A 27,516-nucleotide genomic window follows, 5' to 3' on the forward strand; every position below is an offset into this window, starting at 1 on the left:
ATTTTCCAATTTTCAGTTTTTTATCTTTTTATATATATGTATGTGTTATAAATAAATATCATAAATAATAAATATAAATATGTGATGCATATATATATATATTTATATTTATGAAAAAATCTATGATATGGAAAAGACATGATCCAAAGAGTTTTGACCAATCAAAATCCATCTATGAATTTTGATAAATAACACCTAATTGCATGTTTTGGTCAGTTCAGTTGCCTTCTATTTTTAGTCTTATGGTTTTTATAAGCACCCCCTACTTTTTACTCTATAGTCAGCTAAACAACTCACTTCTTTATTTGGGTAATTAAAAGACTCGTTTGAGATGATGCAATTCACATGCTGGTGGGGTACATTGCATTTGTAAAAACAGAATATTGATGATAAAGATGGGAAAGAAATGATGGTATTTGTGCAAGCAAATGTTATTTAAGTATTAGTGCAAATGTTATTTGCGTTTAAAAAGTTAGTGTTCTTACGAGCATTTTTAACTGCAAAAGGAGTCCACATTTTGTGCACCGGTGGGTTCATTCATCTGTAAACACACCAATCTTAATCAACCACATCACTTAGCCTGCTGCTTCATAACATTAACTGTGAATCTATTGTTAGCATGGGCTAGCCGGTTCAACTGGCCACAAAAAGAGAAAACAAGACTCAAAACACTCAGCCCTTGTTCTTTCTCATTTTCCCTCCATTTTGCAGAGTTTTGCTGCTTTTCCTCCATCAAACCCTACCCATACACCGGCGATCATACTACAGCAAACGGTGACCCATACCAATGGCCATCGGTGGTGAGAGCTCTGGTGGTACATTTTCTGGCCTCCTCTTCCTCTTCTTCTTCTTCTCCTCCTCCTCTTCTTCTGCACTGCGGTTGTTGGTGGTGGTGGCACTTGATCTCCTTTAATATCTGATGGTGTGTAATCCGGTCACTCCTAACTGGCACTCGCATGGCTTCCCAAGAGGTACCTGAAATGAGGAAGAAGAAGAATTCCCGGGGGGTTTTCCCAGCGGGGACGCTCCGACGATTAAGTCAGTATTCTGTGCAAGAAGCAAAGAGAGGATAAAGGCTAAGAGTGAGATAGCACAAGAGATTCTTTTAAGATACCCGTTTTCTGAGAATAGGCTCCTTATAACAACGTTCTGTTGCCCTAGGCCTACTGGCCTCTGACAGGGCAGGTATAACCGCCACTGTCAGCCTGCCACAGCCGTTACAGACAGGGCTGAGGTGGCACACGCGGGATCATCACTGCAGGGTACGTACCTGTCAGGTACAAGACACCTTCTAGAGGTGGCAGGCACGACACTATCTGACAAGGGACATGGCGGTTGTCCCAGATCTGTCGGGTACGGTGGTCGAGCAAGAAGCCTTCCTATGGTATGCTGAGCTACCCTTCCACGAATTACCTCCCGCCGAGCTGTCTCTTGAGCGACGAGTTGCTTGTAGCAAGTTATGTCGAGATGGCTGACCCGAGGTCTCTATGCCTCGGGGTGTCTAGAGATGGATCGGTGCATTCCTGTCTGGGAGTGGCCCGACGTCCATTGGGAGGAGCTCGGGCCTCAAGAGAGGTCAGGGCGCCCCGAACTCGGGGCGCTCCGAAGTGCCTTATCCCTGGGGAGGAGGGGTAGGTAAGGTGGCTTCCAACGAGTAGTTTATCTGCCCAGTTAACGAGCTGAACTCAGTGGGGCCTTCCCTCCGAATTGTGGTTGCATCCGTTGCGCTGTCACGTTGAGTCACAGTTTGGGCAAGGTCACGCCCACGTGTACCCGTGATGCGAGGTCGGGCCAAATCACCCTCCATCAATTGCCCCCCACTCCCTGCGCTGGCGGCGATGACCCAGTGAAGGGAGGTCATGATGCACCAGGTGGATTTGGCACTGGTACTTATGCCGCTTCATTGCGCCCTCCATCCAGCTGGACTGGTCTAGTGCCCGGTTCGATCAAGAGAGACTCGAGTCGAATCCAGTTTAAGCGCGGACCTCACGCGATTTGGACTTCGCGGACGTCAAAAACGCGCTAAACCGTTTTCGCCTCGAGGAGCCCGCAGCCATGGCTATAAATAGGGGGGACCCTTGGCCATTTCTTCGCCACAAAGCTTTTGTCGTTAGCATTTGAGCTCGCGCCAGAGGTCTCTTAGCTCGGGTCTTCCAGTTCGTCCCGTTCTCTCAGTCCGCTTGCATTTCTTTGGTGAGTCCTCCCGAGCTTCCTTTTCCCTTCCAGTTTGTTTCTTTCCTTTCTGCCTATCATGTCGTCTAGCATAGGTAGCTTAGCCGATGAGCCCGGGGTGGCTACCTCGGCCCAGGGTGGGGCTTCGGCCGCTCCGCCACCCGATGCACAGGTGGCTTCAGGTAATCTGGCATCTACCTCCAACCGAGGTCGGGTACCGGACCAGTTCGGCCCTTCCACCATGACCTCGGAGAGGCTCCAGGACCTCATACAAAGGTTCCACCTTCCCGGGGAATACTCATACGGTCTCCCTACCGGAAACATCCCATGGGAGCACAGTCCTGATGAGATCGTGATCTTCAGTGAGCAGTTAGTAGCCGGGCTCTGCCTCCCTCTTCACCGCTTGATTACCGAGGTGCTGGTGCACTTCAACATTACTTTGGACCAACTTCACCCAAATTCCATATGGAATATAGTTGGGACTATTTCTCTTTGTTTTGACCGATCTCTCCCTATCAACCTGGATGTTCTTAGCACCATTTTTCCAATAAAGAAGAGTGCTTCGGGCACTCTCCCCGGGCACAGACGGTCTTATTACCTGTCTCCCCGCCCGGGTTTCAAGCTTATGCACAGACTCCCGAGTAAAGTCCCGGCCTGGAAGCGGGACTACTTCATAGTTCGGAGCAGCACGGGGTGGCCCTTCCCTACTGACTGGAGGGTGGCCGTTCAAGACCTCGGCATCATGCTAGATTAGAAGACCAAGAAGGAGCTCCAGTCGCTAGCCCAGCTCAGGTTAAATTATAAGGAGTTCACATCCGAGGAGAAGCTCATCCAAGCCGGCTTGAGCTCAGGTAGGTTTTGCCTTACTTCGGTCCTTTGTTTGTATGTTTACTCCGGTATTGCTAACGTTGAGCTCCGCTGTAGGTTCCATGGAGATAGAGAAGATTGACAACCAAAGACTCTTCTGCCAGATGAAGAGGAAGAAGCGCGTGGCCAAGAAGGGCACGCGTTGAGTCTCCACAAGCCTCAGCCAAGATTCAACCTCCGCAGGCTTCAGCTCCGGAACCCGAGCTCCTAGGCATTCCACCTGTCATCGACCTGGAAGGAGACACGGTGCCTCAGGGGCCCGAGGTGGTAGCGGAGCCTTCTACTAAGTCCATCGAACCTGCTGTTGAGAGCGCTGTCGAGGCTTGTGCTACAGAGGCTGCTACCGGGGCTCATCCTGCCGAAGCTACCGCTGAGGCTTCTGAGGAGTCCACTCGTGATGTAGAGATGACGACGTCTAGCTCGGAGGGTCAAGGAAGCCAAACCGTCTTGAATCCCCAGTACAGCCTGGAGAAGAGCAAGCTGGCTGCATACCCCGGGGAGGTCACCGAGTGGGCTGATCTCACTCCTGGTCAGCTCGGTGCTCGAGCTGCCACTCATACTATGGTGGTGAGTTTTTTTTTTTAACTGGTTTCCCTTTGGCAGGTGAACTCCGTCGTTCGCTCCTTGACCCTTCAATCAGATCGGCATCTGAGGTGGGCTCTAGAGGCTGAGAAGTCATCTCGTGCAGCCCATACCAAACTGAGGGCAGTTCGCAGCCAAGTCCACCGCCTGGAGAGTGATGCCTTGGCTCAGAAGAGCTTCATCGAGGTGCTAATGGCGGAGAAGGGCGAGCTGGCCTGAGACAAGGATAGGTTTAGGGCCGAGGTGAATGGGCTCAAGGTTGGCCAAGAGGCCTTGGGGCTCAAGGTGGACAGCCTCAAGGCTGAGTGGGACACCCTGAAGCTCGAGATGCAGGGCCTCAAGGAGGCAAAGGGGAAGCTGGAGCGCGAGATGGAGTACCTCCAAGAAGATATTAAAGATAAGACCACGATCTTCGAGGATGCTCTCAAGGAGGCCAAAGCTCAGGCCGTCGTCGACTATGTCAGCTCTTCAAGGTTTGACGATGTGATGACCGAGGCCTATCGCAAGGGCTTCAAGCTCAGTTGGTGGCTAATCAGGCACCTCTACCCCGACCTGGATACAAGCGCCATCACCACTTTGCGGATCACTGATGACATCATGCGTCGGTCAAAGGATGATCTAGATTCTGAGAATGAAGGCGCTGAAGATGAAACAAGGGATGCTAGCCCAGTTAGTTCCCCCAATGAGGTCTCTGGCAAAGACAGCAAGCCTCCAAAATAGCTCGGGCTCTGTACTTACGTAATAACAACTTTACTTTCTTGTAACAGACTTTTGTAACAACATTTACGTAATAACAACTTTACTTTGTTGAGTATCTGAGCAAGTCTTTCATTTATTTGCCAAAGTGATCGCTTTGTTCTGAACCGTTTAGGCTATTAGGCTAATTACGCGAAGCGGGAGTTTCTCAACCGCTGTGTTCCCGAACTGTACTCCATTACTTAGTAGGGGTAGCCTTGTGTACACCGAGGTGAGTGACATAGTAGGGTATATGCCTGACCTGTCTGCACCCGGGGTAGGTTGCCATCAGTTGTCCTTAACGGGTTGAACTCATTGCGTGCTAGGGCGGGCTATTCACAACAAGGTTCGTGCCCGAGCCACCCGCACCTTGGGTGTTGCAAGTACTTAGTTCATGCTGATGGAGCGACTAAGTCTTGTATGCTGCCGAGGTTTCTTTATTAGCTCGGCGTTTCAGCCCTTAGGCTGGAGGAGTGTCTCGTGGCCCACTCTTGGAGTCTGCCCATGTCATAAAGGCGACTGGGTCCTGTTGTGCCGAGGTCATGTTAGCTCGGTATTCTGGTCCTTAGGCTTTGAGGGTGGCTCGTGGCCTACCCGATTCTTACAGTTAGTATTGTCTTAAGTTGACAATATTCCATGCCCGAGGTACTTGTTTCCCTTCGAGGGTCTCTAGCTCATACGTTCCTTCCCGGAGCACTCGTTTCACTTGGTAAGGACCTTCCTAGTTGGACCCGAGCTTGCTAGCGCCGGGCTCCGGTACCATAACTTTACCAAGGACCAGGTCGCCCACGTGGAAGTTCCGCTTCTTGACCCTGGCATTATAGTACCGAGCTACTCTCTGCTGGTAGGTTGCAGTCCTAACATACGCGAGGTCCCTTACTTCGTCGAGTGGATCGAGGTTGGTATGTAGCTCATCTTCATTTGTCTGATCACTATATACTTCTAGTCACAACGTAGGTACTTCGATCTCTGCAGGGATCACTGCTTCGGTGCCGTAGGTGAGATTGAAGGGTGTTTCTCCCGTGGTGGTCTTTTTCGTGGTCCGGAAGGCCTATAGAACACTGGGTAGTTCATCTGCCCATAATCCTTTAGCTCGGTCCAGTCGTACCTTTAGTCCTCAGAGGATGGCTCTGTTCGTGACTTCTGCCTGGCCGTTTGCTTGAGGGTGTGCGACTGAAGTAAAATTCTATCAGATTCCCATGTCTTGGCACCAGTCTTGAAATTTGATGTCCTCGAACTGCTTGTCGTTGTCAATACCCGAGGTAACCCGAAGCGGCACACGATGTTCTTCCAAAAGAAGTTTTGAACATTTCGGGCTGTGATCGTTACAAGGGGTTCGGCTTCTACCCACTTGGTAAAGTAGTCGACTGCTACTACTAAGAACTTTCGGCGGGAATGGCCCGAGTAGATCGATGCCCCATTGTGCAAAGGGCCACGGGCTGGTGAGATACTTGAGGTCAGCAGCGGGTTGGTGGTGAATATTGGCATGTCTCTGGCATTTGTCACATTTTCTAACGAGCTCAATAGCGTCTATCTTCATTGTTGGCCAATAATATCCCTGTCGGAGTGCCTTCTGGGCGAGGGCCCTGCCCCCCAAGTGCCCGCCGCACAACCCTTCATGAGTGTCGCAGAGTACGAGCTCGGCTTCAGTAGGTCACAAGCAACGCAAGTAGGGGAGCATGTAGGATCTCCAGTATAGCCGTTCGTCTATCATGATGTATTTTGCTGCCTGGCGCTGCACCCTTCTGGCTGCATTGCGATCTACAGGGAGGGTCTCGTGTAGCAAGAAGCTCGCGAGCGGGTCAATCCAGCTTGGCTCTACTTGAACGACGGGAGTGACCTCCTCTGCCCCCCGGAGAATACTAGGCCGAGACAAGTCCTCTATGTACACGGTTCTCATGGTGATGTTGCTGGCGCTGGCTAATCTGGACAGAGCGTCGGCCTCAGCGTTCTCTGACCTTGGGATTTGCCTGATAAAGTGTGACTGGAAGTTGAGCAGGGCCTCTCTGACTTTGGCTAAGTAGGCGATCATGGTTGGCTCGCGAGCTTCGTACTCTCCGGTGACCTGGTTGACCACGAGCTGGGAGTCGTTGCAGATAACGATGTGCTTAGCTTTCACTTCTCTGGCTAGAGCTAGTCCAGCTATCAATGCTTCGTACTCCGCTTCATTGTTGGATGCCGCGAACTCGAAACGTAGCGCATACTCCAGTTTCGTGCCACTTGGGTCGTGCAGAACTATTCTGGCTCCGCTGCCCTGTTGGTTCGAGGAGCCATCTACGTGAAGGATCCAGGGTTCCTCATCCCAGCTCATGCTTGGCCGAACTAGGAGAGATGCCACACTGGCTGCTACCTCATGGGGCTCGGACTCGACTGGCCTGGGAGCTTCGGGCTCAGCCGAGCTGGGAGCCTTGTGCTCAACTGGCCTGGGGACTTCGGAGCTGAATGTGCACTTGGCGATGAAATCTACTAAGGCTTGGGCCTTAATGGCAATTCGCAGCTTGTACTAGAGGTCGTACTTGCTGAGTTCAACGACCCACTTCGTCGACCGGCCAGAGACCTCGGGCTTAAGTAAGACTTGCCTCAGAGGTTTGTCGGTGAGGACAATAACAGTGTGAGCCTAGAAGTACGGGCAGAGCTTCCGAGCTACAATTACTAGGGCATATCTCGTCTCTGCTCCCTGCAATATTTTACTAACATAATAGATGGGTTGTTGAACCCGATCTACTTCCTTTATTAGTACCGAACTGACCACTTCGTCGCTCGCCGAGAGGTACAGTTCCAAAACATCGCCCTTCTCGGGCCGGGTTAAGATTGGTACACTAGCGAGGTATTTTTTGAGCTCGTCAAACGCGAGCTGGTAGTCTTGGGTCCACTCAAACCCTTTGCTCTTAATTGCCTTAAAGAATGGCAGACATTGGTCCGCCGATTTGGACATGAAGCGGCTCAGAGCGGCTATGCAGCCATTCAACTTCTGAACCTCCTTCAACTTCCGAGGTGGTCTCATATCTAAGATGGCCTTAATCTTAATCGGGTTGGCCTCGATGCTGCGCCGGTTAACGATGTATCCTAGGAACTTGCCCGAGGTCACACCAAAGGCACACTTGTTTGGGTTCAGCCTCATATTAAACTTACGCAAAATTTCAAAAACAGAATGCAAATCTTGTATTAATTCGTGTGAAAATTGAGTTTTGACAACCATGTCGTCTACATAGCATTCTACTTTTCTGCCGATTAATGGCACAAACAACTTATTCACAAGTCTTTGGAAGGTTGCCCCTCTATCTCCCATAACAACCAGGATCCAGTCTGTGTTCACGAGAACATCATTAATAGAGACCCACTCCCTCCTTCATTCATCTTCAGTTCAAGCATGGTTTCCAAAACTGGACCGGACCATATGGTTGGATTGGAAAATTGGTTATTGGTCAACCCTTGGGTCCAATTATACTGTAAATCATTATTTATTAAATAACCATTGAAAAGGTCAAAAAATCATTGATCCGGGCGATCGAACCACTAAACCATTTGAGCAGGCAGCAGTTTGGGTAGCGTAATTCATTTTCGTTCGATTTAAAAAAAAAAAAAAGAAACAAAAAAATGTCATTCATGTCCCTCGGCCATACGAGTTAGGGTTAGAATGAAAGTTCATTTTTGTTCTAACCATTCCATGTTCCAGCCTTCCTTCCTCTCAAACCTCATACTCCGACAGCGCGACCGATGACTTGCGGCAGCCATGACCGACGACTACGATGGATTTCCTTCCTCCAAAGAGCTTCATCTACGATAGTGAGCAACAAGGAGCAGCGGCGAATTTCCTTCGTCTTGTAATCAGCAGCAACAAGGAGCAACAAGGAGCAACGACAGCCAATGATTTTGCAGCACTGGCCGACGATTTTGCAGCGGTGGGTTTCCTTTTGTAATCAGCAGCAACAAGGAGTAGCGGCGACCGATAGTGAGCTTTGATTTTTTTGCTTAATTTTTATTAGAAAACTCAATATGATAAAAATTTTCATATGAAAATTATCATATTGGTTTTCATATGATAAACCAACACCTTATTGATTTCCATATGCAGATTATCATGATTCATGAAAATTGCTTAATTTTTATTGGAAAACTCAATATGATAAAACAACACCATCATGATTGATTTTCATATGTAGACTATCATGATTCATGAAAATTGCTTAATTTTTATTGGAAAACTCAATACAATAAAAATTTTCATATGTAGATTATCATATTGGTTTTCATACGATAAACCAACACCATATTGGTAAATTGGACTTGATTCACCCCTGCATTGTCAGGTTAGGGTTAGGCCTATTAGGGCGTAGGTTCATATTAGAGTTTTGATTATTTAATCCAAATTCGGTGCATGCTTAGTTAACTTGGCCCATCAATCATAATGTCCTTATCCATATAAAGGGTATTCTTGTAATTTGGTTTAACTTCTATGCCTAACCTTAATGTTTGTTTTTAACCCAAACCGGGTGTAGGGTGGGTTAGGTTTTGATTATTTAACCCAAACCACATTAAATTTTGGGTAAACCAGCCCTTCCGGTCATAATACCCCTACACATATAAACGATATTCTTGTAATTTGATCTAACTACTTCTAACCCCTAACCTTAAGGTATATGATTTATTTCACTATTTGTTTTTGTTTCTTTCTTTTACTTAGAGAAGTGATACCTTGGAACTCATCTGATGAATGTATTTCTTAAGATAAAGGTATTTTTCCAAGTAATTGAATCCCTTAGAATCAGCACTATTAATCTCGTTCAACCTCTTCACACGGCGAATTAGTGGTGGAAATTTGGTTTCTCCTTGGTACAATCTCTTCTCCCATTCTTTCTTTCTTTCTCTCTCTCACTCTCTCTTTCTCTTCTTCCCCTTCTTCCCTTTCTTCTCCTTCCCTGTACCTCCTCTATTTTTCCTGATCACTGGTGCAACTCTTAAAGTGGCGATCTACTCTCTCCTCCATCCATTTCTCTTCTCCTTTCTTTCTTTCTTTTCTCTATTTTCCTCTTCCTCTCATCCTCTCTTTCTCACTCGTCTAAACTAATGAGGGGTGATTTGGCTCGACCTGCCCATAAGCGGACATGTGGATGCTATCTTCTAATTGGATATCTACTTGGCACTTTGTGCCACCTCAGTAGGCCAGGTCACCTCGGGCACCTCGGCCTAGACTGAGGACCGAGCAGCTTGTGGTAACCCGACTTGCCGAGGTGACACGTAACCTACTTCCAGAAGCTACCTAACTATCACCGAACTTCACGGGATCATGTTGCGTATCTTTGGGCCTTATCCACATACCTCTCGGATCAGACAGACTCGATTAGCCTTATTGGCTAGAATGATGTCCACCTCCTAGTGTGAAACAGACTCTTAACGGAGTGGGCCAAAGATCTTGGAGGTGTTTTGTAAGACCTACAACGGCTCGCCTATATAAAGGCATCTAACCCATTAACATAAGGTAAGCGTAATTTACTGCTAACTAACACTATTGCATTCAAGATTACTAGCTCACACAACTAGATACTAACTTAAGCAACAAAGTGACCACGCCTGGTGAGCCACCCTAGGTTCTCTGAGCTATCCTGTCTTGTAGTTCGATCGGTTAAAATTAGTAAAATGAATAAAATTTTATTTAACTAATAAAATCATTAAAAATATAAAAATTAATTATATTTATAAATAATAAAATACTATTAAAAAATAATTTTATTAATAATTTTGTTTTTAAAATTACGAAAGTAAATTTAAAACCAATTTATGCTACAAGTTATGGTCACCTTGGAACGGGAAGCCTACTAAAACAACTTTCTGAGCTTTTATTACAAAGAATAGAGCACAAAATTAAATGGATCATTCTCACTGGAGTAGGAACTTGGATTGCAGTTGGGCCAATTAGACATAACTCAAAATATAATATTTTAATTTAACTTGGACCAAGTTCGCTTAGAGACCCATCTATCCCAGCAATACGTTAATATAATATTATATTAACTTCTAACAAGTCCTAATTAATTCCTAATTATAAAACTTTTCCTGAAAATACTGTTTTATAAATACAAATACACATTAAAATAATATAAATAAATGCATTTATAAATGATTTTTATAATATATTTTTATTTATATTTTATTTAATATTAATTTATCTATAATTGTTTAACATATTTTTATTTTTAATATTTTTAATATCATTAATATTGATTTATTTATAATTTTTAATATTAATTTATTTATAATCATCTCAAGCCGAGTTAATCTCAAGTAGTCCGTGAGTATCAACTCAAATCAAATTCAATCTAAACACATAAAATTTGAGTTGAGTTTTGAAGTGTACTTTTGTGTTGGGCTCAAACTTGAACTCAAGCGAACAGCCTAATACTCGGCTTGACTTGACTTGATTACACTCCTAATTGTTCTTAATTTACATTTGTATTTGTAGTATAAATAGAGAAAAACGAATTGTAGCAACACAAACTACAAGTAGATTAGTATTGGTCTATGCGTGAATCTTTGCGTCATCAATTAATAATGGGACAATTACAGATCTGGATACACTAATACACCACACCAGCTTTGTATAGTGGTCATTGGACTAGTATTGCTGGTGGAAATACTCTCTCTCTCTCTCACTCTCTATTCTTTCTCTTCTCCTCTCTTCCCTTTCTCTTTTCTTCTTCTTCCCTTCATTGTATGACCAGATTTTGAAAACAAAGACTTTTCCAAATATTTATCAAGAAAAAAAAAACGACTTGCTTTATAAACTTCCTTATCTATACAAATGGAAAGGAACCCCTTTAAATGGTCAAGTCTCTCAAAGTTTCTTCTGGACTTTTTGTTTATAAACACTAAAATGACAAGAAAAGAAAATTTACAAATGATTCCATAGATATTACCATAACATCATGTATTCTTAATTCATCAAACATAATACTTACATACTCAAAAATAAAAATATCACAATCACAAGTAATAAAAAAATTACAAACCAAGTGCGGCATATGAAAACCAATATGGTGTTGGTTTATCATATGAAAACCAATATGATAATCTACATATAAAAATTTTTATTGTATTGAGTTTTCCAATAAAAATTAAGCAATTTTCATGAATCATGATGTCTGCATATGAAAATCAATCAAGATGGTGTTGCTTTATCATATTGAGTTTTCCAATAAAAATTAATCAAAAAATTAAGCAATTTTCATGAATCATGATAATCTGCATACGGAAATCAATATGGTGTTGGTTTATCATATGAAAACCAATATGATAATTTGCATATGAAAATTTTTATCATATTGATTTTTCTAATAAAAATTAAGCAAAAAATTCAAAGCTCACTGTCGGTCGCCGCTGCTCCTTGTTGCTGCTGATTACAAGAGGAAGGAAACCTGCCGTTACAAAATCGTCGGCCACTGCTGCAAAATAGTTGACTGCCATTGCTCCTTGTTGCTCCTTGTTTCTGCTGATTACAAGAGGAAGGAAATCTGCCGCTGCTCCTTGTTGCCTATGCCTCAGCCGTAGGGAGCATCATGTATGCCATGCTGTGCACTCGTCTTGACATTACTCAGGCAGTGAGTGTGGTAAGCAGATTTTAGGCCAACCAAGGGTAGGAGCATTGGACTGCTGTGAAAAACATACTTAATTACTTTCGAAGGACAAAAGAGTTTTGTCTGGTATTCAATGGTAGCTCACTACAGATCCAGGGGTATATTGATGCCGATTTCCAGTCGGATCCAGATGATAGAAAGTCTACATCTGGGTATGTTTTCACGATAGGATCGTGTGCTGTTTGCTGGAAAAGCAACAAATCTTGCATCTGCCCACAGTCCTTGGGTTTTCACAAGATGGCTCAACCCAAGGACCATTTAGTATAACTGTTGGGCCCATTAAGAGCTCATGGTGTTTGACTTAGGGGTTTACTGTGACTTACAGTGAATTCGGCCAGGCCTTGTAACAGGCTAGGCTAAACCCATGTGGCTGTTGTGTAGATCAATGTTAGGATTCCACGCCATACAAAGAGAACCAAACTAGCCATCACTTAATGGGTAAAGTAAGCAATATGACTTAATGGACCTAAGCCCATTTTGAACTAGGCTTAAAAGGTTTAATTAAATTAGGTCGTTCTGGGTTTATAATCTGATTGGGATTAGTAGTTGGATAAGATAAGTCTTATCAACTTGAGAGTCCAAATCTAAATACAAGATTTAGATTAGGAAATCTCATTCATAATCAGATTAGGAAGCTGATCATAAAGGGATTATAAATAGGGGGCGAATTCCACAAAAGGAACACAATTCTCTTTGCATTATTTTCGCTCCCTAAGTTCTTGGCGCCATCCCAGTTCGATCTCCACCAACTGGAAGTGATCAAGAAGTGTTATTGATATAGTTTCTTGGTGAAGAAACAATCATAAGTCGTGCTCACACCACCCTACTCGATTCTTGGTGAAGAATCCCAAGTTCTTGTTGATCTTGCCTCAACATTCGCTATGTCATCTTCAGTGGAGGCGGATTTGGTATACTCTTTGAGCGTGAACACCTATGTTGGGAGTTCCTTTTAATTCCGTATCAAGTATTTCCCTTTCCCTTCTTTTGGTTTCGGATCTGGTCTACTTTTGTTTCAAGAACGAACTTTGAAAATGCATTTTTCTAAACTAGGGAATACGATTCCCGGATTGGAGAGAAAGAAATTTTTGAAAATTTGCCCAACCTTCTTGCAGGGTTCGGCCATCCATATGATGGATCTCCCATCCCTTCATTGAAAACTAAAATTAGAAAACAAGTAAAATTTTGTGAGGAAAAGTAAAGTGAAGATTTATTTCTCTCTCTCTCTCTCTCTATTTATATATATATATATATATATATATACACATTTAAATAATTTATTTAAAAGACATGGCATATTTAACTAATGGGTAAATTACAAAGACCCCCCAGTACTTTGTTTTGCAACAAAGACTCCCCTATACTATGACCGTGAGACAAAAACCCCCCTTATAAACAATTGGGAGAAAAGCACTATTCATCTTCCTAAACAGTAGTGGCAAATAAGAGAGAGAAAGAGAGATCGGGGATTACCGCTGCTACTATTCTCTACCTCTGCAAATGGGGTTCCACCAGCATTACCCCCCTATTCTTTTGTTTATTAACTTGCACTTTGTAGGGCGGCAATCTGACGATTAGGGATGGGAAAAAGTCTATTAGTAGATAATTGGTTTGCTTCTTGGAGTTTGTTGATGGAATTTCCCTAAAAAGGCAGTAACATTCTTCCAAAATGACGAGGCATGCGATATCTATAGACAATGGCAAGGAATCCAGAACTTTTATCAGTGCCCGAACTCTTCCATTTCCACACAGAAAAAACACCAGAAGTGGTTTTGGTACCAGCCGTCGAGAACGACAGGCTTCTTCTTCTTTAATTGGGCAATTTTGGTAAGCTTTTCAAGGGTATCAACACTAAGGGCACAACCCCCAAGGATGGAATCAAGGATCTCTTGGCGAGAAATGGCAAGAGATCTAAGCACTATCGCTGTGTTTTGGGGTTTCTGTGGGTCGAGGATGAAGGTGCGCATAGGCTGGATGGAGTTGGAGCTACTTGGATCCGTTTACGTCCTGGTTCTTTCAGGGGATTTCTGGTTGGTGGCAACATAACCGAACAGGGCTTCTGATGAAGGATGATTTGACTCGACCTATGAAACGGCGACACGTGGATGCTGACTCAGCGTAAGCGACAGCTCAACATCGTATTCCGGTACGTCTAAGTGATAGGCTCATAAAGCAGCCCGCTACGCGGTGGCAAGGTAAAGGAGAGGCTCACTACAACGCGAGCTCCAGGTTCCCCGAGCTACCAATAAGGGAATACTCCAAGAATATTTCAGCTCGCGAGCTAGGGAAACCAACTCGCTCTAGCACCTGGGTAGAAGACTGCCCCAAAGACCAACCTTGATGAGGGTCACCTCGAAGTACCCCAAAGAGCTTGCTGCAAAGTAGCTCGCGCCAAGGATAGCTCGCTACGAGGTAACTTTCGACTGAGTGATGCGACGCTCTCAGGAAGCTTCCATCTGACAAGACCGTACCGAACAGACTGCGCTGCGTCTCTCGACTGGCGGCGCAGTCCTTATTCTTTCGACAGTTTGTGCCCACGTCTCTCGACAGATGGAGGCGTGCCTGCCCCTTTGGGACGTGTCACTCGACCAAGCGGATAGTACACTGTAACAATCTCCTGCGCAGACCTGGCAAGTAACGGCTGCGGCAGGAGCCCAGTGGCGATTATGCACGACCTCGCAAGAGCGCTCCTATAAAAGCCCCCAGGGCAGAGGAGAAACTCTCTGGAGACCTCCAACCTCTCGAATATAGTGATAAGCGCGACCTCCACTCTTAGCTTTCATTTTGCCCTCTTTACTTCCATACACAGTACTAACTTAAGCATCCGAGTATTCCCACCGGGAAAACCCTCGGGAATCCTTCCTTTCGTCTTTTCAGGTGCAGCTCGTTGCCAGCAAGGAGCCTGTCAGCCACCAGCTAGGAGTGCCCGGATCGCGCCGTATCATTTGGCGCCGTCTGTGGGATACGCTTCAAAAAGCCTTTCCCTCCAAACTCTATCAGTTCCTTCTTCTTCCTTGAAACAATCCAACGCTCATGGCTTCTTCTAGTAACGTCGGACGAAGCACGGAAATGGATAACTCCAGGGAACAGCCCTAGTCTCCTATTGTCTGTATCGGACAATTCACCATCCCCCGTCGTATGCAGATACCGCGCTTGGACCCCGTCGTACGCCTAGCAGCGGCCAAGAAGGGCATAAAGCACAAAGAGTTCAAGTGGCACATGATCGTCAACCAACCCGCAACCATAACCTAGTTTCTAAAGCTCGCGGATAAGTTCATATCCATTGAAGAGGAGATCAACCAGAAGGGTGAGGGCACACCCGAAAAAAGAAAGAGAGAAGGGGAACCATCCAGTCAAGAGGACATCCGAAGAAAAAAGGAGGTAGTTCGGGGAGCAAAGCCGGGTCAGTTGTTCCGAGCTCCTGCACCAGACCGAGTTGACTACACCCCACTGAACGCAAAGCGGGCTGAAATCCTGATGGCAATCAAGGATGCCCTGTACATGAAGTGGCCGCCCCGTCTGAGGGGGAATCCCAGTGAAAGAAATAAGAGTCTTTATTGCAGTTTTCAAAAAGACCACGGGCACAGCACCGAGAGTTGTAAAAACCTCCGCGACGAGATAGAAGAGCTCATTCGTCGCGGATATTTGAGAAACTTTGTACAAAATAATAATAACAATAATAATAGTAATAGAACAGGTCGGCAAGGGGAGCACGGTAAAGACGTTCCCGAGTCCAGTAGTAGGCCGGCCGAACAACCACAGAGACAACCTCCAGAGGAGAGGCCAGTTCGCGGAACCATCCACATGATAGTGGGAGGTTCGATCGTTGCAGGGTGCACCTCAGCGGCAGCTCGGACGTCGGTTCGTGATGTCGCCCGGGAGGAGCAGAACCCCCCAAAGCGGCCAAGAACGGAAGAGTCAATTTTCTTCACAGAAGACGATGCGCGAGGGGTCCATTACCCCCACGACGACGCGCTCGTAATAAAGCTGAGAATCAACGACTTCGAGGTTAGGTGCATACTCGTCGACTCGGGCAGCTCGGCCGACATACTCTTCAAAGCCGCGTTTGACCAGCTCCAGTTGCAGAAAAGCGACCTGAAGCCCGCAGACACTCCTTTGGTAGGCTTCAGCGGAGAGAAAGTCCGGCCCCTTGGGAAAATAACAGTACCTGTAGAGATCGGCACATGGCCTTGTGTAGTCAGATTCGAACACAACTTTCTAGTAGTAGCGACCCCCTCTCCCTACAATGCCATAGTAGGTCGGCCGATCACCCATGTCTTACGGGCGGTGGTCTCCACTTACCACTTGGCTATGAAGTTCCCAACAGACTTTGGTGTGGGAGTGGCGCGGGGCGACCAGCTCGAGTCCCGCAAGTGCTACGTTGCTGCCCTAAAGGGGAAAACCAAGGTGACCGATTACCTTGAACTAGAACGACCCACGAAGCAAGGCGAAGAACGAGCCACGCCCACGGAAGAAACAGTCGCGGTCCTGACCTCAACAGCAGACCCAGCTCGGACGCTCCAGATCGGCATCTCCATCCAGGAGCCCCTACGATCCGAACTGGTAAGTTTTTTACTTCAAAATTTAGATATTTTTGCATGGTCCGCAGCAGAAATGCCCGGTATAGACCCCAATGTTAGACAGTTTTGTATGCCCTTAGCTTCAATCATATTGATGTACTTTTGTTATTTAGTGGAAATAAATAAAGTGCATGTTTGATTCATGTTGTTTGGTTTAATTCTGTGTAAAACCCTAAAACTGGACATTTGTAGAGACTCATGTTAGTTTTAAATGTTCACAGCCGTTGGATAAGTCTGGGGAGATTTATCCTGCCAAGGCTGATACTGGTGTGCCACCAAGTGTTGGGATGGCCTGTCTCAGCCATCAGGGTAAGACCCGAGGCACATACAGCATGGGATTACTTGAATCCTTGAACCGGACCAGATTTCCAGTCTTGCCCTGGACCTTGGAGATAGATGGGCAAAACTGGAAAGTTACACCTGACCCCTAGACTCGATTATGACACTTCACTAGGTGCTGGATCAGGCTGCCTTTGATATGCCAATCAGTGAGATCCTTAGTGGGGATCAAAACCTGGGTATGTTGGGGCAGTTTGAGAATTCATCTGAGTGGGTGGTCATAGTGACAGAATCAGCCACTTTGTCGGACAAAGGGTAATGATCGGGAATGCACTCTCTCTGATGGAAACCAAACTGCCGGTAGTTGATTTCAATCGTTGGAATTTTGTTTTTGCAAAATTAATATATTTACATATATATGTACGGTTTCAAAATGTTTGCAAATGGTTTTAATTCCCGGGATCCATGTGAGAGGAGAGTGCGGCACTGTTCCTTGCAGCCGAGGGAGAGGTCCTCTCTTGTCGGGCAGTGCTTGATCATTAAGGGCTGAGAGGTTAAGTGTAAGACCATTTAGGATAATACCTGATGGGCTAATCTTGCACCTGCCCACAGTCCCTAGGTTTTTATAAGATGGCTTGGCCCAGGGACCACTTAATGTAAGTGTTGGGCCCATAGGGTTCATACGATGGACTCAAGGGGTTCATTGAGATTTTCAGTGAATTCGGCTGGGCCTTGTATTAAAGGCTGGGCCGAACCCATGTGGCTGGTGTGTAGATCAATGCTTGGGTCCCACGCCATACAAAGAAGCCCAACTGGGCAGCAGATTGGAAACTAATTAAACACTGAATACTTAATGGGCCAAAAAGCCCATTTCGAGGTGGGCTGATATGATCACCCATCAATGGGGCGAATTTGAGATTGAAGTTAGCAAAAAGGATTGGGCTCTTAGCCTTATCCACTCTTAGAGACCAAATTCAAATCAGATTTGAATCTGGTAACCTCCTGATAAGATCAGGAGTAAGCTAACTCTATCTGGGAAAGGGATTAAGATTATCCCCTATCCAAATACTGATTTGGATTGGGATAACTCCTAATTAGGAGATTTCTTAATCAAGAAGAAAGGGAGGAGATTTTCGAATGAACCAAGAGAGAGAAATCAGATTTCGATCCAAGAGGTTTTGGTAAGCAGGAAGGGTTCCTGCGAATTGAGATTAGATCTCATTCTCTCCAGAAAAGAAAACAGTTCAGCCTTTTCGTTTCTGGAAATCTCCTCCTGCCGCCGCCATCTGCATTATTGCAAGATTTGATCTTTGCAGAAAAGAAAGTCAAGAAACCAGTTCTTGACATCAGTCTTGCAAGAAAGACTGAAAGAATTCAGTGTTTAGTACATCCAGGGGATTCTTGTGAAGGATCCAGTGTGTAGGACGCACCCTGCTGGTTCTGTTCCATCCACAGCTGTGTCATCTTCAGCAGGGACAGATCTTGGAGCATTCTTTGGGCATGAACACCAACTTTGGGAGATACTGCTTCTCCGGATCAGGTATAATCCTCCCATTTATCTTTTGGTACAGATCTGGTTTGATTAGGGTTCAAGTAGATCCTTGAATATTGTATTCTAAATTCAGGGAATATGATTCCCAGTTGGGAGAAGGTAGGAAATTTTTGAAATTCACCCCACCCATTCCGCAACCTTTATGGCGTCCATTAGATGGATCCTACCATTCTTTCAGTGGTATCAGAGCCACAGGTTCGAATCTTGAACCAAAAGAAAATCAGATCTGACCCTGCGCAGATGGATAGAAGGTGTTCTTTCAAGATTTGCGCAGATTATTTTCTTTTTTTCAAGAAACTGTTTCTTGTTAAGGGCGATTGATCTGAAATTAATTTCTATTAAATCCAAAATTTATTTGGAATTGTTCTTTATTTATTTTGATTTAATGGACTGTTCAAACCTGGAGATCGCAGTGCAGTTTTAGCGCAGATGGTCTACGCACCCTTTTTTTTTTTTTTCTATTTATTTATTTCATTCAATTCGGTCTGTAAATAATTTTTTTTATTTTTAGACTGAATGTATAGGATTTGATCAAGAATGTAATTAATAGAAATAGGATTTCTGTTATTTTTCTTGATTAAAGAAGATGGAAGGAGATGGCGGCGCTGGAGATTTGCAGATGGAGAAATCGTTTTCTGCGATTTGCAGTTTATGAAACTGCAACCCTTGTGATTAACCTCTGTTTTGCAGGTGGTGCGAACAGTCCATAATTGTTTTGTGTTTGCTAGAAATCAAAACTATTAATTTCAGATCATTCAATAATTAATTCTTGAATTGAAAATCAGTTTTGGACCATTTCGGACTAGATTGGACCAAAACTGTTTGGACCGAATCTGGGTTTCGAAAGGGGCTGTTCTCAGTCCAATTGTCTCACACTTTTGTTCCAAATCTGATGTTCAATCACAGGAATTAATTCGGCCCACCTGTAAAGCCCAGTTTTAAAGGGTTAAAACTGCAAAAGCCCATTATTGTGAGATAAGCTGTATGGGCCGAACTGCTATCTGCGATTCAGCCCATACACCTAGTGGACATTAATCGTTAATGACTTGGTTTTTAAATGGGCCGTTGAATGGGCTTTACAGCAATTAATTGATTGGATCAATTCCTCCTTTACATGTGATGTTTGGATGTTTGATGTGCTGCGACCATGGGCCATAAGTACTTGGCCCATGATGACTCGTTAGTGGCTCTTGCGCACACCATGGCTGAATGCACATCATTGCCATGGTGTTCCTGAAGGTCATTGGATGACCCCCTCTTTGCCTGGTGGGCCCCACAACCCTGAAAAGGGATGCGTACGGAACCCCTAGCCGATTAAGGCCCACCAGAAATCTGACTTTATGAAAGTCAGTGGGAGCCACTTTGGTTTGACCTAAATTAGAACTAGGCCATAATTTTGTTCCCTCCAGCAAATATGAATGCAAGTGATAGGGAGATCCATATGATGGACTCTCTAAAGGCCTTCCGTCATTAGCACAATGATGGGTCCATCAGTAATGAGGAAACGCACCATAAAATTGGGCTATCCATTTGCTGTTGGATCTATTGGAGTGTTTCATAAGATGATAGGGGCGTCATAGACCGATGTGGGAGGGGCTTTACCAGAAAATGGGAACTCTCTCACGGTACCTTGGCGTAACCTGAATATGATGGGTGTGCACTCACTGGACAGAAGGGTTTACCTGAAAACGGCTCTGAACCTTGTCTGACAGAGGCCAAAGGGAAACTCATTTGATGAGTGGATATGATCCGTCACAGAAAGGTGGTGGGGTTATGCAGCTGAAACAGTTGGCTTCACGCACCCCATGTGATTTCCCACATTTCCAGAGACATTTCGTCGTCTCCGTCACTGAGATAGGAGGGAAATCTCAGAGATGAACAAATGGGAATGGAACATAGATTAAAAGCCATATCTATGTAGGTAAACATGAATCAAACTAAGGTTGTGGACTAATGATTTTGCTGTTTTATTAGAAAATGGCAAACGGTCAATTTGCAAAGCTTCTAGACGATAACAAGCTTAAGGGCCCAAACTATGCCGACTGGTACAGAAATCTTATGTTGGTCCTAACTTCTGAAAAGTTAGACAAGGTAGTGAAAAATCCTGCCCCGGAACGTCCGGGTGATAGGGCTTCTGAGGCCCGTAGGAGGGACTACCAAGATTGGGAGGATAAGAACTCCCTAGCCCGTTGCTTTGTCTTTGCCTCATTAGACAACTCAATACAGAGGCAGTTCGATCAGATCGAACTTGCCAAGGACATATTGGACAGTCTAAGGACAATGTATGAGGAGCAGAACCATTCTACTCGACAGAAGATCCTGAAATTGTTCATGACCGCGCAGATGACCAAAGGGCAGAAAGTTCATGACCATTGTCTTCAGATGATGGGATACATCAACGAACTTGAAGCTCTTGGATCCGGGCTAGATCTTGGCACGCAAGTGGATGCCATCCTAAATTCTTTGCCCTCTTCCTTCAATGCGTTCACTATGAACTACAATATGAATAAGCTGAATGTCAGCGTCCAGGAACTCAGCAATATGTTGCAGAGGGCCGAGGATTTACTCAAGAAGGATGAGCCTGTGGTTATGCTTGCTGAAGCTAACAAATCGGGCAAGAGAAAGAGAAAGGCAAAGAAGCCCCAGAAGAAGACTACCAAACCCAAGAAGCAGAAGAAGAACAAGGCATCTGATGTCTGTCACTTCTGCAAGCAGACCGGCCACTGGAAAAGGAACTGTCCTACCTACCTGGAATCTAAGAAAGGTAATATCGAAACTTGTGTCATAGAAACTAATATGTTAGTTACTTCTGTGTCCTGGTGTGTTGACTCCGGGGCTTCAACTCATGCGTGTAACTCACTGTAGGGGTTCAAAGTTAGCAGAAGGTTGAGTGAAGGTGAAGTGACACTGTTCTTGGGAACAACTGCAAGTGTTGCAGCTGTGGCAATAGGAACCGTAGAATTAGTTTTTAAAGAAGGAGTCCTTGTACTTAAAGATTGTCTTTATGTACAGAACTTGAGAAGGAATTTAATTTCTGTTTCAAAATTGTGTGCTGATGGATATACTGTTTACTTTAGTAATATGATTACTATTAAACGGAATAATAAATTCATCGCATGCGGGGAACTAGAGAACGGTCTCTATGTTCTGCATCCTTCTTTGGAAACTAACTTAACCGAAACTACGTCGGTCGAAAATCCCAAGAAAAGGACTCGTGATACAGTAAATCCCACGTGCCTCTGGCATTACCGACTTGGCCACATCGGTGTCGACCGAATCACAAGACTGGTAAAGGATGGTCCTTTGGATTTTCTAACCATAGAAAATCTTCCCACTTGTGAACCTTGCCTCCAAGGTAAGATGACTAAGCGGCCATTTGACGGTAAGCCTGAAAGATGTGCAGGCACACTTGACCTAATACATACTGATGTATGTGGTCCCCTGAGTGTTAGGACACGGAATCAACACGTGTACTTCATCACCTTTACAGATGACTTTTCACGATATGGTTACGTGTACCTAATGAGACATAAGTCTGAATCATTTGAAAAGTTCAAAGAATTCAGACAGGAAGTCGAGAAACAGTTAGGGAGAGAAATTAAAGCCCTTCGATCAGATCGAGGTGGCGAGTATCTCTCTGACGAATTCAGGGACTACTTAAAGGCCAATGGGATAGTGTCACAACTAGCTCCTCCTGCTACACCTCAACTCAACGGTGTTTCAGAGAGGAGAAATAGGACCTTGTTGGACATGGTCCGGTCACTTCTCGTACGCTCAGAATTACCCACATCCTTTTGGGGATACGCATTAGAGACTGCTATCTACGTGCTGAATAGGGTTCCAACCAAATCAGTTCCGAAAACTCCATATGAGCTTTGGACCGGAAGGAAGCCAAGTGTGAGACACTTGAAGATTTGGGGTTGTCCTGCACACGTTAAAAGAACAAGTGCGGACAAGTTGGAATCTAAAACCAGCCGTTGCCTGTTTATAGGCTACCCAAAGGATTCAGTGGGTTATCTATTCTATGACCCAAGTGAGCAGAAAGTGTTCTGCAGTCAAAACGCCCGATTCTTAGAATCCGATTACATCCTGGACACCCATCGTCAGGAAATAGTTCTTGATTAGGAGAGCTCAGGAGCAGTGGGAGATGACCCACAAGTTCCAGGTAATGACCAACCTAGAAGGTCCACCCGGGTATCCAGACCACCAGTCCGATATGGTTATGACCAGGATAGTTACCTGGTGGAAGCCTTGACTAGTGAAGAGGATCCCGTGACTTACGCGGAAGCTATGTTAGACATAGACTCCCAGAAGTGGGTGGAGGCCATGAGAGCCGAGATGGACTCAATGGAGACCAATGGAGTCTGGACTCTAGTGGATCCGCCCTCCGGGGTAAAAGCAATTGGTTGCAAATGGATCTACAAGAGGAAGAAGGGCCCCGATGGCAGGATTGAGACCTTTAAAGCTCGTTTTGTGGCGAAAGGGTATACTCAGAAAGAAGGCATCGACTATGAGGAAACCTTTTCACCGGTGGCCATGCTTAAATCCATTAGGATCCTGCTAGCTGTAGCAGCGTACCATGATTACGAGATTTGGCAAATGGATGTCAAAACAGCGTTCCTGAATGGAGATCTTAGTGAAGATATCTACATGCAGCAGCCGCAAGGCTTCATTGCTGCTGGTCAGGAACACATGGTATGTAAACTTAATAGATCCATATATGGACTTAAGCAGGCTTCTAGGAGTTGGAACATCCGTTTTGATTCTGCAGTCAAAACGTTTGACTTTGAGCAGAATCCGGATGAGCCCGGTGTTTACAGGAAATCCAGTGGGGATAAGATCACCTTTTTAGTCTTGTATGTGGACGATATCCTACTCATTGGGAATGATGTAGGAATGTTGACTTCGGTCAAGGTATGGCTATCACAGCAGTTCTCCATGAAAGATCTTGGAGAAGCTTCATACATACTGGGTCTTCGACTCTATAGAGATAGATCGAAGCGGATAATTGGATTATCCCAGGCCGCTTACATTGACAAAATTGTCAAAAGATACAGCATGGAAAACTCCAAGAAAGGAAACGTTCCTTTCAGGCACGGAGTCACTCTCTCCAAGAAGATGTCACCCAAGACTTCTGAGGAGATTGAGAGCATGAGAGACGTTCCCTATGCCTCAGCTGTGGGGAGCATCATGTACGCCATGTTGTGCACTCGCCCGGACATAGCTCAGGCGGTGAGTGTGGTAAGCAGATTCCAGGCAAACCCAGGACAGGAGCATTGGACTGCTGTGAAGAACATACTCAAATACCTTCGAAGGACGAAAGAGTTTTGTCTGGTATTCGATGGTAGTTCACTGCAAGTTCTAGGGTATACCGATGCCGATTTCCAGTCGGATCCAGATGATAGAAAGTCTACATCTGGGTATGTTTTCACGATAGGATCGTGTGCTGTTTGCTGGAAAAGCAGCAAACAGGGGTCCACTGCAGACTCCACAACCGAGGCCGAGTACATTGCCGCAAGTGAAGCTGCCAAGGAAGCCGTGTGGATGAAGAAATTCATACACGAATTGGGAGCAATTCCATCCAGCACATCACCCATCCCGTTGTTGTGTGACAACAATGGAGCGATCGCCCAGGCTAAAGAGCCTCGGGCCCACTCGAAGTCAAAGCACATCGAGAGGAAGTACCATGTACTGCGGGAGATCGTTGGTAGAGGGTACGTCCTAATTCAAAAGGTAGCATCAGCGGATAATGTGGCAGACCCATTGACTAAGCCACTGACACAGAAGGTGTTTGAGAAACACGTGGAAAGTATGGGACTCCGGCTTGTACCAGATTGGACCTAAGTGCAAGTGGGAGCTGTTAGACAGTTTTGTATGCCCTTAGCTTCAATCATATTGATGTACTTTTGTTATTTAGTGGAAATAAATAAAGTGCATATTTGATTCATGTTGTTTGGTTTAATTCTGTGTAAAACCCTAAAACTGGACATTTGTAGAGACTCATGTTAGTTTTAAATGTTCACAGCCGTTGGATAAGTCTGGGGAGATTTATCCTGCCAAGGCTGATACTGGTGTGCCACCAAGTGTTGGGATGGCCTGTCTCAGCCATCAGGGTAAGACCCGAGGCACATACAGCATGGGATTACTTGAATCCTTGAACCGGACCAGATTTCCAGTCTTGCCCTGGATCTTGGAGATAGATGGGCAAAACTGGAAAGTTACACCTGACCCCTAGACTCGATTATGACACTTCACTAGGTGCTGGATCAGGCTGCCTTTGATATGCCAATCAGTGAGATCCTTAGTGGGGATCAAAACCTGGGTATGTTGGGGCAGTTTGAGAATTCATCTGAGTGGGTGGTCATAGTGACAGAATCAACTACTTTGTCGGACAAAGGGTAATGATCGGGAATGCACTCTCTCTGATGGAAACCAAACTGCCGGTAGTTGATTTCAATCGTTGGAATTTTGTTTTTGCAAAATTAATATATTTACATATATGTACGGTTTCAAAATGTTTGCAAATGGTTTTAATTCCCGGGATCCATGTGAGAGGAGAGTGCGGCACTGTTCCTTGCAGCCGAGGGAGAGGTCCTCTCTTGTCGGGCAGTGCTTGATCATTAAGGGCTGAGAGGTTAAGTGTAAGACCATTTAGGATAATACCTGATGGGCTAATCTTGCACCTGCCCACAGTCCCTGGGTTTTTATAAGATGGCTTGGCCCAGGGACCACTTAATGTAAGTGTTGGGCCCATAGGGTTCATACGATGGACTCAAGGGGTTCATTGAGATTTTCAGTGAATTCGGCTGGGCCTTGTATTAAAGGCTGGGCCGAACCCATGTGGCTGGTGTGTAGATCAATGCTTGGGTCCCACGCCATACAAAGAAGCCCAACTGGGCAGCAGATTGGAAACTAATTAAACACTGAATACTTAATGGGCCAAAAAGCCCATTTCGAGGTGGGCTGATATGATCACCCATCAATGGGGCGAATTTGAGATTGAAGTTAGCAAAAAGGATTGGGCTCTTAGCCTTATCCACTCTTAGAGACCAAATTCAAATCAGATTTGAATCTGGTAACCTCCTGATAAGATCAGGAGTAAGCTAACTCTATCTGGGAAAGGGATTAAGATTATCCCCTATCCAAATACTGATTTGGATTGGGATAACTCCTAATTAGGAGATTTCTTAATCAAGAAGAAAGGGAGGAGATTTTCGAATGAACCAAGAGAGAGAAATCAGATTTCGATCCAAGAGGTTTTGGTAAGCAGGAAGGGTTCCTGCGAATTGAGATTAGATCTCATTCTCTCCAGAAAAGAAAACAGTTCAGCCTTTTCGTTGCTGGAAATCTCCTCCTGCCGCCGCCATCTGCATTATTGCAAGATTTGATCTTTGCAGAAAAGAAAGTCAAGAAACCAGTTCTTGACATCAGTCTTGCAAGAAAGACTGAATGAATTCAGTGTTTAGTACATCCAGGGGATTCTTGTGAAGGATCCAGTGTGTAGGACGCACCCTGCTGGTTCTGTTCCATCCACAGCTGTGTCATCTTCAGCAGGGACAGATCTTGGAGCATTCTTTGGGCGTGAACTCCAACTTTGGGAGATACTGCTTCTCCGGATCAGGTATAATCCTCCCATTTATCTTTTGGTACAGATCTGGTTTGATTAGGGTTCAAGTAGATCCTTGAATATTGTATTCTAAATTCAGGGAATATGATTCCCAGTTGGGAGAAGGTAGGAAATTTTTGAAATTCGCCCCACCCATTCCGCAACCTTTATGGCGTCCATTAGATGGATCCTACCATTCTTTCACCCAAACTCATAACTCACAAGCTGAACACTGATCCTGTAGTTAGGCCCGTTAGACAGAAGAAACGCAACCTTGCCCCGGAACGGTGGAAAGCGGTCGATGAGGAAGTTGAGAAGCTCCTCGCAGCGGACTTCATAAGAGAAGTCCACTACCCAAGCTGGGTAGCCAACCCCGTCCTGGTAAGTCCTGGTAAAGAAGGCCAATGGCAAGTGGCGCATGTGCATCGACTACACCGACCTGAACCAGGCTTGCCCAAAAGACTGCTTCCCGCTCCCCAGAATCGACCGTTTGGTGGACGCGACCTTAGGGCATGAGTTGCTAAGTTTCTTGGACGCCTACTCGGGCTATAACCAGATCAAAATGGACCCGGCAAACGAAGAAAAGACTGCCTTCATCACTGAATTCGGTCTGTACTGTTACAAGGTTATGCCCTACGGGTTGAAAAACGCAGGGGCAACCTTTCAAAGGCTTGTAAATAAATTGTTTGCGCCGTTAATCGACAGAAAAGTAAAATGCTATGTAGATGATATGGTCATCAAAACCTAATTCTCACATTAATTATTACAAGACTTGCATTCTGTTTTTGGAATTTTGCGTAAGTTCAATATGAAATTGAATCCAAACAAGTGTGTGTTCGGTGTAACCTTGGGTAAGTTCCTAGGACACATCGTTAACCGGCTTGGCATTGAAGCCAACCCGGATAAGGTTAAGGCCATCTTAGACATGAAACCACCCTGGAAGCCGAAGGAGGTTTAGAGGTTGAATGGCCGCATAGCCGCCCTAAGCCGTTTCATGTCCAAGTCGGTAGACCGCTATTTGCCGTTCTTTAAGGCAATAAAGAGCAAAGGGTTCGAATGGACCCAAGATTGCTAGCTCGCGTTCGACGAGCTCAAGGAATACCTTACTAGCGTGCCAACCCTAACCCGGCCCGATGAGGGTGATGTTTTAAAACTCTACCTCTCGGCAAGCGATGAAGTTGTCAGTTCGGTACTAATAAAGGAAATAGATCAGGTCCAATGACCCATCTATTATGTTAGTAAAGTATTGCAGGGAGCAGAAACGAGATACCCAGAGATGGAAAAGCTGGCATACGCATTGATAATTGCAGCTCAGAAGCTCCACCCGTACTTCCGAGCTCATACTGTTATCGTTCTTACCGATAAACCTATGAGGCAAGTATTGCTTAAGCCCGAGGTCTCCGGTCGGTTGACGAAGTGGGCGATTGAGCTCAGCGAGTACGACCTCCAGTACAAGCCGCGAACTGCCATTAAGGCCCAAGCCCTGGCATATTTCATAGCCGAATGCACATTCAG

Source organism: Nelumbo nucifera, chromosome 2, assembly GCF_055504915.1.
Source record: "Nelumbo nucifera cultivar China Antique chromosome 2, China Antique-T2T, whole genome shotgun sequence".
Taxonomy (NCBI): domain Eukaryota; kingdom Viridiplantae; phylum Streptophyta; class Magnoliopsida; order Proteales; family Nelumbonaceae; genus Nelumbo; species Nelumbo nucifera.